The sequence below is a fragment of the Pelodiscus sinensis genome, chromosome 15 (genome assembly GCF_052426305.1).
Source record: "Pelodiscus sinensis isolate ZL-2025 chromosome 15, ASM5242630v1, whole genome shotgun sequence".
NCBI classification, from domain to species: domain Eukaryota; kingdom Metazoa; phylum Chordata; order Testudines; family Trionychidae; genus Pelodiscus; species Pelodiscus sinensis.
The window spans coordinates 21,930,882-21,943,072 of record NC_143066.1 but is presented as its reverse complement, the minus strand read 5'-3'; the positions used below and the strand labels follow the sequence as shown (position 1 = coordinate 21,943,072).

The window sequence follows — 12,191 nt, the reverse complement described above, 5'->3', positions numbered from 1 at the left end:
AGCCCCATGATCCCCTGAGCCTGATCCCCTGCATCATCCTATGCCCCTCAATGCAATCCCTGGCCCCTCCCATCCTGCCCCCCACATTCCTGTGCCCCAGTATACTCCCCAGCAGGGCAACAGTGCTGGGAGCAGCTCTAGGGCAAGGAGAGGTGGGGGGTGGGAGGTGGAACTGAGTCTTTTCCCTGCCCAGACCAGCCCTTTGCCTACAGGCTGTCTCCAGCCTGGCCAGGCACAGCGGGGCACTGGGGAAGGGGCTCCCTGCCCTCGCATACAGCCTGTGTGGAGCAGCGTGGCACAGCCTGGGCCCCAGCATGACACGTGTGCTGGCTGCCCAGCCCCAGCTGTGAGGAGCAGGCCCAGCTCAGCCCCCTCCCGAAGCAGGAAGCAGAGCCAGGGAAGCCAAAGCTGGTGCTCCAGCCTGCAGCTGCACTGCTGAGGCTGGAGCTGCTGCGCAGGGGAAGGGCGGGGCTGGAAGGGCAGGGCTGATCTCCTGGCCCGTGTGCTAGTAAAAATCAGCTCGCGTGCCGCTTGTGGGGCGCGTGCCAGGTTGCTGGCATAGGGCATACAGGTCTCGCCATCCCATTTCAAAAATCGGGATGGGGTGGGAGATAATAAGCACCTATATAAGAAAAAGCCTCCAGGATAGTCCTTATAAATCGTGACATCTGATCACCCTCAGTGTGAACCCTGCACCGACTCTGTCTTTAGGGAAAGATGTTTCTCCTCATGCATCAAAAAAGTTTTCATTGGTCATAGGGTTAATAGTAGACTTGAAACATAATAAGATTAAAATATAAATTAGCAGAGATCTATATTTGTGGTAGCTAAATAATAAAATAATTCTTCCTTGCCCTAACTTCTCAAGGCCATCGACAAATGAATGACAATGACCTAGGCCTTCATTATCCTGTCATTATACAAAACCTTCTGTTAATTTATGTATAGGAATAAAATAACAGGTACGTGCAGCTCCATTAGCTGCATAATTACTGCATATATTACAAAACAGCACAAAATACTCTCTGTGAATGCAAACCATCTCTACTTAAATGGAAGCTGCAATGAATTTCATACTAAAGGCCAGATCATGCTGTCATCCTTTACAGGGATAGTCCTAATTAACAGGGCTCAACCAACTGCGGTGAGAGCTACTCGCCAGCCCCGCACCGCGCATGCGCCAGCCCAGAACTGCACATGCGCGTGGCGCCATTGAATGGAGCGCACGGAGCAACCGGCTGAAATCTAGTCACCACGGGCGCGTAGAAACAGCAGTTTGTCAAGCCCTGCTAATTAAAGTCATTTGGCCAGATTCTAATCTTACTATGTTGGTGCATAGCTGGTGTATAACTGACTTTAAAAGAGTTACGCCAGGTTCAAATCAGGATAAATGAGATCTGGCTGACCCAACAAGACTGTTTATATGAGGAAGGATGATGAGGCCAGTTGCTAGAACTTCAGGTAGAGCATGCCCAGCAAACAAACTCTGTCTCTTTATTGAAGAGAACTCTAGACAGCAATCAGCTTTTTGGCTCAAGCCACTGGATGCCAATGGGCATTTTGTCTTTGTTTTTAGTAAGAGCAGGACTAGGCCCTTCAACCTTAAGGTAACTTTGAAAGAAGCAAGAGGCAAAATGAAATGTGAAATAGTAATTGTCACGGCTCAATCTCCCAACCTGACAGGATGTGTGCAGAGATGGGGGCCAGCTAACAGACTAATCTCTGCAAAACCTGTCTCTGTGATTCCCAGAGACAAACCTATTCAATCTCAGGCCCTTTGAGATTCCAAAAAGAAAACAGGACGGGTTCTTCGCTGCCACCACCCAAGTGATGCCGAGAAAAACAGGGAAGAGTCACTTGGGAATCCCCTCCCTAAGGTTAAGCTCGCCCCCCACCCCAACCTCCATTTTGCTTGGAGTTGGGGAAGCAGAGGGAATCCACAGACAACAATAGACTCTGATCTTGTAACTAGGAACTTAGTCCTAAGGACACAACAATCAACCAATACGGGTTAATTAGAATAAAAAGAAAACTCTTATTATCAAAACAAAACTACTGTTGCAAGCATAGTAAATTGGCGAGGTGATATATAGCCACAATTTGATATAGATACTCAGGGAAAGTCCCTGGGCTGTAATCCTTAGTTACAAAAGAGTAAAACAATTAGCCAGCTCAGACTTGATTTCCAAACCCCCCAAACAAGGAAAACAATAAACCCCGATGGACTATCTAAACTTTTCCCTACTTACACATATCAAGAAGTCCATTCTTGGAGAGAGAAAACATCTCCCATGTCCCTCAGTACCTGGGAGAAACTGTTCTGATCTCAAACGAAGAAAAGCGAGAGAAAAACCCCTCTTTTCCAGTTTGAAATTCCTACCTGCATTGTTATTGGCTGATTGCCTGAACCTCCCCCCCCCCAGCCGAAACTTTTCTAGGTGTTTGAGTTAACCCCTTAGTCACTGAATGGCAGTCAGCACTCCTGAACATGACAGTAATGGCCATTGTTTACTGGCAGCTTGTATGGGGAAAGGAAATGTGCTGTAGGAGGCAAAATGATATTTGGCAAGTGGCCAAAGGGGGTGATGGAGAGGAGCTGATACTAAGCACCCACTCTGACTGACCAAAGAGCTGTGGAGCACCAGTCATGTGTTTGAGGAGGGAGAATATTCCTTCAGTTTCAGAACTGATAAATACAAATAATGGATATTGGAAAACACAATCCCAACTAAATGTATAAAATGACGGGGATTAGCTTGAGCAAGATCATGGAGTCCTTGTGGATAATTCTCTGCAAACAGCCACTCACTGTGGAGCAGCAGCCAAAAAAACAAGCAGGGTCATTAAGAAAGGGAAAGAGAATAAGATACAGAATATTTTATTGTCTCTTTATATATCTATAATATCTCCACATCTCGAATACTGTGTGCAGACGTGGTTACTTCATCTTAAAAAAGACATCTTGGCATTGAAAAAAGTTCAGAAAAGGGTGACAAGGTTATTAGGGATAATGAATGGCTGCCTTATTAGGAGAGGTTATTAAAAAGGAAACGTTTCCTCATAGCATTTCACTGTGCTTTTCTCCACCACCTCAGTTTACTCCATTCTGAAGCCATCTCTAAATATTAATCCTCCTGGTGCCCTTCAAAGGCAGCCTGTAGGGCAGGGGTGGGCAATAATTGTTGATTGGAGGGGCAGGGCACTCCAAGATTGTGGAAAGCTGCACTCTTCCATATTAATGGAGGAGGTGTGGGGTCTGGGATGGAGGCTATGTGCAGAAGGGAGCTTGGGGATAAGAGATTGGGGTGCAGGAGGGAGAGTGGAGTCTGGGAGGGACTTTGGGTGAAGGAGGAGGTTGTGTCCTGGGGTACTGTACTTGGGTGCTGGGGTTTGGGTTGTGACTAGGACAGGAAGGGATTGTGAGGGTTGTGACCTGGGGCAGGAGACTGGGATTCCGGATCTAGGAGTGTGTATAGGTGCAGTAAAGGGGCAGAGGGTTTGGGTATGTGGAGTAGGGGGGCAGGAATGGGGAGTAGAGGGTTGGAGAAGGGAGGGGCTGGGGTGCCAGTATCTAGCCAGGAGATTTATTTGGGTGACTCCCGGCCAGCAGCTGAGCACATTTCTCAGGCAGGAAGCCCGACCCGCCCTTGTATAGGCTGCAGGGCCATGCACGTGTGTGGATAACTATGAGCTGGAGGGGAAGGGGCATGGTGTTTCGTGTGCTGCATGTTATTCAAACAACAGGCAGCTCCCATTGGCCGGTTTCTGGCCAGAAACAGCCAGTGGGATTGTGCTGGGTGCAGGTGCAGCACCTGAAGCCCCTCCACCCTCCTCCAGGCACACAGTTTTGAAAGAAAAACAGCCTGGCAGCCACTTTCCTGAGTGGCATGCAGGTGGGGGAAGGCAAGCAGGGAGCCTGCCTGGGGCTCCCCGCAGTGTATGCAGGCTAGATCTAGTGGCTTGTTGGGCTGAATTCAGCCCGTGGGCCGTATTTTGCTCAGGCCTGTTGTTGGGCATTTTGCCTTTTTGCAAAGCAGGCAATGAACACTCTCTTGGGCCCAGCCTCTTATTTAAAATGATTAATTTTAAAGTCTAAACAAACAAATGACACCAGCGCTCATTTTGATGATTCAGTTTTGGAGTCAAAGCTGCCACTGTGTCCCTCCCAATAACTTAGGGTACGTCTACACTACAGCTCTAATTCGAACTAACTTAGTTCGAATTAGTTAATTCGAACTAAGCTAATTCGAACTAACACGTCTAGAACTAAAAACTAGTTCGAATTAGCGTATTGCTAATTCGAACTAGCATGTCCACATTGAGTGGACCCTGAACAGGGCTTAAGGATGGCCGGAAGCAGTGCCGGCAGGGCATCAGAGGAGGACTTAGAGCGTGGAGATGCTGTCTTAGGCTAGCCAAGGGCTGCGCTTAAAGGGACCCGACCCCCACCCCGGACAGACAGTTCTCAGGGGTGCCCTGCTTGAAAACCAGTCCTGGCTTGGAGTGCCCGGAGTGCCCACACTGGGCACATCACAGCACTCGGCCATCAGCCCGGCTGCACTTGCCGCAGGCTGCCATCTGGGGAGAGGGGGCAATCGGGGGGCTGCAGGAGAGCTTCCACCCCCAGAAGCCCGCAGAGCCAGCCCAGTCCTCCCCATCGGGGGTGTGTACCCCATTCCTCCCTCACCTACTTCCACTTACCCCTCCCTAGCCCCCCTTCCTGATGTACAAAATAAAGATAACGTTTCTTCCAACATTGACTCTGTCTTTATTGAACAAAACTGGGGGAGACTGGGAAAGGAGGTGGGAGAGGGGAAGAGAAAGGCTGGGAGAGGAGAGGGCAACTAACATGATCAGGGGTTGGGAACAGGTCCCAGATGAAGAAAGGCTACAGAGATTGGGACTGTTCAGCTTAGAAAAGAGGAGATGGAGCGGGGACAGAATAGAGGTCTCTAAAAGCAGGGGTTGGGTGGAGAGGGTGCATTCAGAAAAGTTCTTCCTGAGTTCCCATCAAGAAGGACTAGAGGACACCAAAGGAAAGGAATGGGTAGCAGGCTTCAAACTAGTAAGAGAAAGTTGTTGTTCTTCAGAAAGCAAATAGTTAACCTGTGGAACTCCTTGCTGCAGGAGGCTGTGAAGGCTACAACTAGAACAGAGTTTAAAGGCAAGTGAGATCAAGTCATGGAGGTTGGGTCCATGGAGTAGTCTTAGCCAGGGGGTAAGAGTGGTGTCCCTGCCCAAAGTTTGTGGAAGACTGGAGAGGGATGGCACGAGACAAATGGCTTGGTCACTGTCTTCGGTCCATCCCCTCCAGGGTCCCTAGGGTTGGCCGCTGTTGGCAGACAGGCTACTGGGCTAGATGGACCTTTGGTCTGACCCAGGACGGCCATTGTAAGCTCAGGGCTCAGGGTCGGGGGTCTCAGTGGACCCCCTTGATTATCATGCACACCTGCTCCTTGGTGGCCAGGCTGGCAGCTCTCCTGCCCTAGCCAGCCACTTTCCTGTGCCTAGTGCGGAGATCGTGGACAAGATCCACGATGTCCGCACTAGCCCAGGAAGGTGCCTGCCTCTTGCGGTCCCGGGCAAGCTCCCGGGAGCCGCCAGCCTGGTCCCGGGAAGCGGGGGTGGGCTGGGGGACAGCGGGTGGGTGGCTCTGTGCCGTGCCAGGTGCAGGGTCTGCTGGCTGGGTGCTGGCAGGCTTGCACCTGGCACGGGCACCGTAGCCAGCCCGTGCCCCTTTAAGGGGTCCGGGGCCGGGAGGGGGGCAAACGAGTTTCCCTGGTGTTGGCCAGAGTGGCCACCAGGGAAAGCTGGGGAGGGCTAGCCTCCCACTAGTTTGAATTAAGGGGCTACACAGCCCTTAGTTCGAACTAGTAAGTTCGAACTAGGCTTAATCCTCGTAAAATGAGGTTTTCCTAGTTCGAACTAAGCGCTCCGCTAGTTCGATTCAAATTCGAACTAGCGGAGCGCTAGTGTAGCGCCTATGAATGTTAGTTCGAACTAACATCCGTTAGTTCGAACTAACATTGTAGTGTAGACATACCCTTAGATTTAGTGGGAAAGTACATGACTATGAGAGTCTTTGATCATATTTGCTCTGTAGAGGGCTGGTGTCTAATTCACCATCCTGCAAAGTCCAGCGTCAGTTTCTTTAAGACTGGTTTGTGCTTTGCTGATTCCAAGGGCCTGGTCAAGAATTGGATGCGGGTGTTCCCAGGATACTAGAAGGTTAAAAGACATTTCCTCTTCTTCCCTGTTTCACCAGCATTTGAGTTTCTGGGATGCAAGTCTAGATTAAACACATAAAACAACTGAATGAACCTATAATTTAAAAAGAAAATTAAAGGATTTAGGAGTTTTGCACAGGTGACATTTATATTCTAAAATTAATCTGTAAATGTGGTGCTCATAACTTTCCAGATTTCTATTTGCTTATGTATGAGAAAAACGTGCTCTGCTAGTCTAACTATAGTGATTAGTTAAATTACTCATACATCCATTATTTTAAAAAATCTCTATTCCACTTTTAGTCTGTATTTGTTTAGCAGCATCCTATGATAACTTTCTGCTTGAATGATGGCCACTAATTTTATTTATGGCACTTGGATGTCAATCATGAATATTTTTTGCCACTAAATTCAGGCTTTGGGCATGTGTATATATACCGGCACCTCACCCTTCCAATTTCATAAGAATGTAAGACTGGCCATATTGTGTCAGACCAAAGGTCCATCTAGCCCAGTATCCTGTCTCCCAACAGAGATCAGTGCCAAGTGCTCCAGAGAAAATGAACAGAACAAGTAATCATCAAGTGATCCATTTCTTATTGTTCATGACCAATTTTGACAAATCCAGGCTAGCGATATCATGTGTGTCCATCCTGGCTAATAGTCATTGGTAGAACTATTCTCTGTGAATGTATCCAGGTTTTTTTTTTAACTTCTTGTAGTTTTGGCCTTCACAGCCGTTCTACAGGTTGACTGTATGTTGTGTGAAGAAATACTTCCTTTTATTTGTTTTAAACTTGTTGCCTATTAATTTTATATGGTGACTCCTAGTTCTTATGTTATGTGAAGGACTAAATCATACTTCTCTATCTACTTTCTCTATCCAACTATGATTTTATAGACTTCTGTCATATCCCCATTAGTCTTCTCTAGTCTAAGCTGAAAATTCCCAGTCTTATTAATCTCTCCTCATACAGAAGCCATTCTATAGCCCTAATCACTTTTATTGCCCTTTTTTAACCTTTTACAAGTCCAATAATATCATTTTTGAGATGGAGTGACCACATCTGCACACAGTATTCAATATGTGAATGTACTAAACATTTTTTATTATGGCAATATATTTTCAATCCCTTTTTTAATGATTCCCAACATTCCGTTCACTTTTTTGACTACTGCTGCACACTGAGTGGCTGTTTTCAGAGAACTATCCACATCATTTTATACGTATAGCTGGAATTATGTTTTCCAATGCACATTACACTATATTTGTCAACATTAAATTTCATCTGCAATCTTGTTGCCCAGTCACCCAGTTTTGTGAGATCCTGTTGTAACTTTTTGCAGTCTGCTTGGGACTTAATTATCTTGAATAGTTTTGTATCATCTGCAAATTTTGCCACCTCACCATTTGTTTATTCCTTTCTTTATGAATATGTTGACTAGGACCGGTCCCAGAACATATGCTTAGGGGACACCACTAGTTACTTCTCTCCATTATAAAAACTGATCTTTTATGTCTACCCTTTGTTTCCTATCTTTTAACCAGTTATCAGTCCAAGAGAGAACCTTCCCTCTTAATCCCATGATAGCTTACTTTGCTTAAGAGCCTTTGGTTAGGGACCTTGTCAAAGGCTTTCTGAAAATCTAGATACGCTATATCCACTGGATCCCCATTGTCCAAATGCTTGTTGACCCCCTCAAAGAATTCTAGTAGATCAGAGAGACATGGTTTCACTTAAAAAATGATGTTGGCTCTTCCCTAACAAACTAAGTTCACCTATAGGTCTGACAATGTTGTTCTTGACTGTAGTTTTAACCAGTTTTCCAGGTACTGAAGGTAGGTTTACTGGCCTGTAATTGCTGGGATCACTTCTTTAGTCCTTTTAAAAATTTGGTGTCACATTAGCTCTCTCCCTATCATTTGATACAGAGCTAATTTAAATGATAGGTTACAGACTACAATTAATAATTCTACAATTTCATATTTGAGTTATTTCAGAACTCTTGGGAGAAAGCCATCTGGTCCCGGTGACTTATAACTGTTTAATTTATCAATTTGTTCCAAAACCTCCTCTAATGACACCTCAATCTAGGACAGTTCCTCAGTTTTGTTACCCTAAAAAGGATGGCTCAGATTTGGGAATCTCCCTCATGTCCTCAGCCATGAAGATTGATACAAAAAATGAATTTAGTTTCTCAGCAATGACCTTATCATCCTTCAGTGCTCCTTTAGTTTCTTGATTATCCAGTGGCCCAGCTAGTTTTGTAGTAGTTTTCCTGCTTCTAATGTTTTCTGAGTCACAAAAACATTTAGACTGCATCTAGACTGGCATGATTTGCCGCAAATGCTTTTAACGAAAAAGTTTTTCCATTAAAAGGATTTGTGGAAAAGAGCATCTAGATTGGCATGGGTGCTTTTGTGCAAAAGCACTTTTTGTGGAAAAGTGTCCGTGCCAATCTAGACGCGGGTTTGCGCAAGAAAGCCCGGATCGCCATTTTCGCCATCGGGGCTTTTTTGCATAAAACACTTTTTACCTGTCTACAGCACAAGAGGGCTTACCCCTGAGCGGGAGCATCATACTATTTGCGCAAGAACACTGACAATCTTACATTAGATTGTCAGTTTTCTTGCGCAAATTCAAGCGGCCAGTGTAGACAGCTGGCAAGTTTTTCCGCAAAAGCAGCTGCTTTTGCAGAAAAACTTACCAGTCTAGACGCAGCCTTAGGGTTAGGCTGTGCCTGACAGAAACAGGCCTGCAATTAAGGAAGTGCACCAGCAGGTGCCTGAAGGATATAATCCCTGCACTATGATATTTATTATTTATTTGCATTGCAGTAGAGCCTAGAAAACCCAGTCTTAGACCTCATAGTACAGGGCACTGCACACACCATAAAAAGATGGTTGTTCCTTGTGCCAAAGATCTTACAATGAAATTTGTTGCTGACCTAGGCCCAAGATGCACATGGGCGAGACCCAGGGAAAGGCTCTGTATGTTTTCACCCATCCCAGCATACATAAAAGGTAAAAAGAGTCTGATGAAAAAAATTTAACTCTTCATCTTGACTTTAGCTTTAAACTTTTTGACTTTAGCTCTAAACATCTACAGATAGGGCTCTGTGTAACTGCATTGTCTCCATTGTCCCCTCGATCCAATGACAATACTGTATTATGATGTCTCCCAGTAATAGACACATATGGACAAAAAGGTTGAACATTAAGGGCTCATGTATGAAAACAGACAAAATGGAGCCAAAAATCTTTGCTGACCATGGAAAACTGGGAAGAGAGCACAAGCCGGGTAAGTAATGGAAAAATTAATAGCTGGCAAAAATAATTATGTAGCATTGGCTGGATTTCTAAAAATTTCTGGAACAAAGTTGTGGATAATTATCGGTGAGATGTAATAAGTCAAAACCTCAGCCTCTCTGACATTTGCCACAAGGGCAGCACAAAGCATGCTGAAACCTCATTTTAAAACGCCAGCTAAAGATAATTGCTGGTTTACCTTCCCTTTTTCTGACTGGAGCTCTGCACTGGGCATAAAGGAGCCAGACCTGAGGTCCTATCCCAGCCAGTGAAAGTTCAGTAAAAATATGACCACGACATTAATACAAAATGGGTGCACCCAGGGTGTCTGCTATTTAAAAAATAGATTTTTCTCTGGTTAGAATGTGTTCAGTTGTAACCATCCTGGCCCAGATGTCCTTCTGCTGTAGTTCATCTTATAATCTGTTGGTGATGTTTTGCTTCTTGTGCAATGAAAGTAAAATAAACATAAATGAAAAAAGTCTTAATGCACAGCATTTCAGCTCCGAATGTTACAATGACTAAGCATTGGGTTTGTGGTAACTGCCTGGTTTTATACCAACCACAGACATTTTGCTGTTAACTGTGCCTCCATTTTTGTGTCTCCGTGCCCTCCTCCTTTGCTTGTTTCTCCAGATGTCATCTTTGGACATATTCTGAAATTGTCAGCCCTTGGGGGTGTGGCCCCAATATTATATTACTAGCAATAACCATGATTTAATTTATCATGCTACATCTCAAGCAATTCATAGCAATAAGCAAATAGACCTTGAACCATTTCTACTGTTCACTAGATGGAATCAAAAAGGGGGAGAGATTTATTTTTCATGAGGGAGGCGAGTTATTCTTTTCTTCATCACCTCGATTGTTTTTGCTGAAGTTTTTAACATAGTGAAAATTTGGAGTGAATGCATAAAATCCCATTGTCTGGAAAAGCATGTAACATTATTTGCACATGCCTGTGTGTGCGTGCATTCTTAAGGAATAGCTGTTTATTAACAGCTGAGTACATTCCTTCTCTCTCTTCCTTTTAATAAAAATCAATCCTCATACCTTCAGTGCGTTCTTGTGACACTTCTTTTTCACAAGAAGCCTTCTGTCATTAACCTTATTGTGGCTGTTGTAGAAGCTACGTTTTCTAGTTTCCCACAGGGTGCCTGCAAAACGCCTCCAGAATGTTTTAAAATAACATGGCTTTTGAAGCTGCCTGAAAGGATCAAAGGCAATCAAGTCTATCAGGCCTGGGCGTCATTTTGATTTTGACCATTCCTATCACTAAGCAAAATTGAGTACGCGAATAGCTGTGTCTAAGAAAGTGCTCTTCATTAGAATAAAAGACACATGAAAAGATAACAGATTAAATCAAAGTTTTAAAAATAAAAATTGTACATTACTTAGATTATGAGCTTAGGAAAATTCACCTTTCCTGGTGCTCCTGATTTTTCAAGGAGTCTTTCTTAAAGACAGTGTTCATGGGTTTTATTTTTCTATATAGCATATGTATTCTTTTACAGTTATATGGCACAATTTTCAACTCTCTGATTTTACTTCAAATGACTACTCTTTTCATGAGATTTTCCATCAGTGTGATATGTTTTATTCCCCTTTTTTCCTATCTTGAAAAAAAATCCTCCTTGATAGTCATGTCAAACTACAAGATGCCAGCATGCCTTTCTCCTGGGTAAAATTTGCAGTAATTGTCAGTTCAAGAGAAAATATAACACTAGATTTCTTTTCATGCAAATCAGAAGGCACTTCTGCAATGAAGTCTTTAAGAGGTTCATTTTATCTGACAAATGTAAAGGTCCTGTATATCTTAGGCTTGCAGAGCTGAGATATTTCAAACAAATGCCCTACATAATGAAGCCCATTTTGCTGTGTCCTGGACTTCGCTGAAAATACATTGCTTCATTACAAATTTACTGTGAATGCTTCTGGTAAAAAGTTATTACTTCTTTACTTTGCAAGTGTTGTCACTTTTTTTCTGGAGCTTAATTTGGGTTGCTATGCAAAAGAAAATGAGAGGCTGGAAATTAATATAAAATTTTACTCATTCTTTGTAATGTCATCTGGGCATTTTGCTAGCTCTGAAGTATTTAGTGTTTTAAAGGATATGTCAATGCAGTAAATTTTATACCACCAGTAAAACTTGTTAGTGAGCTCAGTGACAAATGCTTAGCCCTCAAAAGGCAATTAACTTTTGATATATATAGAAATATATTTATTGCAACACTTTACACATTTACAAAATTATGTTACCAGTCAGTAGCTAAGTTGTAAACTATCATGCTACAAGATAAACCTGACCTAATAAATACCGTACTTTACATTATACAATCCTTTTAATAATGTAATTTTCAAGAAGGCAACAGAAAAGTTAGTGTTTCCTAAATGTGGCTCATTCTTATAATATTGTACTTTAGTAAACTGATCATGCACTCCATACCGTAATAATAGCTGATCTCAGTGATGGATAAACTCTCTTCTCAGCTAAGCATACCAATCTTTCTCAAAAGTGATCTCTCAGTACAATAAAACTCCATTAGTCCGGCATCCAATGCTCCAGCACTCCTGATGGTCTGGAGCCATCAGGAATCTGGAAGTGCTCGGGGCAGCTAGACAATTGGAGCTGCTCTGCACCGGGCTTCCTCGAT

General features: G+C 43.9%; 1 long non-coding RNA gene across 1 annotated transcript in view; it reads right to left on the bottom strand.

The window, feature by feature from the left end:
* LOC106732956 (uncharacterized) overlaps positions 1–2,347 on the bottom strand; it is a 75,127-nt gene extending 72,780 nt beyond the window's left edge. Inside the window, exon 1 of the long non-coding RNA XR_012896052.2 lies at positions 2,250–2,347. This is a non-coding gene — a long non-coding RNA (uncharacterized LOC106732956). The remainder of the gene's footprint in view (positions 1–2,249) is intronic.
* Positions 2,348–12,191: the final 9,844 nt, after the last annotated feature.